Raw genomic sequence first — 2,349 nt, 5'->3', positions numbered from 1 at the left:
ATGGTGGCACATGCCTTTAATCCCAGCACTCGGGAGGCAGAGGCAGGCGGATTTCTGAGTTCGAGGTCAGCCTGGTCTACAGAGTGAGTTCCAGGACAGCCAGGGCTATACAGAGAAACCCTGTCTTGAAAAAAACAAAAACAAAAACAAACAAAAACCACTAGGATAAAAAGTTGCTGGCTGGTCCATCTGTGCTGGCTGGTTTTGTGGGTCAACTTGACACAAGCTGGAGTTATCGCAGACAAAGCAGCCTACCTTGAGAAAATGTCTCCATGAGACCCAGCTGTAAGGTATTTTCTCAATTAGTGATCAAGAATGGGAGGGCCTATTGTGGGTGGTGCCATCCCTGGGCTGGTAGTCTTGGTTCTGTAAGAGAGCAGGCTGAGCAAGCCAGGGGAAGCAAGCCAGTAAGTAACATCCCTCCATGGCCTCTGCATCAGCTCCTGCTTTGTGACCTGCTTGAGTTCCAGTCCTGACTTCCTTTGGTGATGAACAGCAATGTGGAAATGTAAGCTGAATAAACCCTTTCCTCCCCAACTTGCTTCTTGGTCATGATGTTTGTGCAGAAACAAAAATTGTGACTAACACATCATCTAATGCATGCCCTATCAGGTTACCCCAGACAAATATGTAGAATAGAACAGACCTTCCATTCTTCAAGATCAGCCTTGGCCGTAACCAACAAGATGGGAGGAAAGTCACCATGTCTCAAGGAAATCAGCAAGGCTGCCATTGAGATGCACACATAAAAATCAGTCATCCTTCAGTTTGGTATTTGTCTGTGTCAACAAAGACTCTTGTGGGCAAAATGAAGGCCTGCGTTTTTGGAGAATCATAAAGTAAGATTCTAGACTCTTTAATAATGTGAAGAAAGTGGTTTAAGAATGACTGATCTTTAGATTTCAGCACTAAGAATCAGTTAACATGAATCCAAGAGTAGCTTTGAGGTTGTCTATGACAAAAATGGAAGGATACACAAAATAAAAAAGACAGATCTGTGACCCTGATGACATTCAGAATACCATAGCCAGTACTTTCTTAGCTACAATTTAAAAAAAAAATCCTTGCTGAGGATAAGAATCTGGAGGAAGCACATAACTGAAGAGGAGTAGTCTTCCAGTTAAGTGAAGAGCTAAGTACTCAGGTAGGCTAGACCATCACTAGGGGCTGGAGAGGTGGCTCAGCAGGTAAGAGCACTGACTGCTCTTCCAAAGGGCCTGAGTTCCAATTCCATCAACCACATGGTGGCTCACAACCACCTGTTATGAGATCTGATGCCCTTTTCTGGCTAGACTGAAGACAACTACTGTGTACTTATGTATTATAATAATAAATAAATCTTTGGACCAGAGCAAGTGGGGTTGACCAGAGCGAGCAGAGGTCCTAAAAATTCAATTCCCAACAACCACATGGAGGCTCATAACCATCTGCACTGCTACAGTGTACTCACATGCATAAAATAAATAAATCTGAAGAAAGAGGAGAAGCAGAAGGAGAAGCAGAAGGAGAAGCAGAAGGAGGAGGAGGAGGAGGAGGAGGAGGAAGAAGAAGAAGAAGAAGAAGAAGAAGAAGAAGAAGAAGAAGAAGAAGAAGAAGAAGAAGAAGAAGAAGAAGAAGAAGACCACAATTACTAAACACTCAAGCCACTAGCACTTTCTCTACCCAGATGTTGCTGTGGTTTTCCCACAGACATCATGGCATCTTGTAGCCCAGTCTCACCCACAACTTCAAATAGATCCCTGGATCAGAAATGAAAGAATGTTTCTCTTGCAACTTGGAAAATGTGACACAGGAATCCTGGCTACTGGGCTGGAGAGATGGCTCAGCAGGTAAGAGCACTGACTGTTCTTCCAAAGGTCCCTGAGTTCAAGTCCCAGCAACGCATGGTGGCTCACAGCCACCCATAATGAGATCTGACCCTCATTCTGGTGTGTCTGAAGACAGCTACAGTGTATTTACATATAATAATAAGTAAATATTAAAATAAATAAAGAGGAATCCTGGCTACTTTTCACTGGAGCTTAGTTGGAGCTTTCTTGTTTAGATGGACCCACCCTGAGACCAGGGTCCATCTCTAACTAGGGAACTAAGCAAGGTCTTTTATTAATTGGCATGTTATTACGTTTTCAGTCATTCAGATTGACAGTGGCTGACATGGCTCTAAGATGTTCAGTGCTCCTGGCTGCAATGAAGAAAAGTCTTCTAGAGACAGCTGCTCCCTGTGCACTGTTAGGCTACCAGATCATTTGGTTTGATAGATATCATCTACTGTGTGGGCTATTTTGGTACTCATTTGAGATCCATCTTTCTGTGTAGTGAAAAGGTATTTCCATTAGCTTATGGGAATAG

The sequence above is a fragment of the Mus caroli genome, chromosome 8 (assembly GCF_900094665.2).
Source record: "Mus caroli chromosome 8, CAROLI_EIJ_v1.1, whole genome shotgun sequence".
Lineage (NCBI taxonomy): Eukaryota > Metazoa > Chordata > Mammalia > Rodentia > Muridae > Mus > Mus caroli.
Note: the sequence above shows the minus strand (reverse complement) of the source record.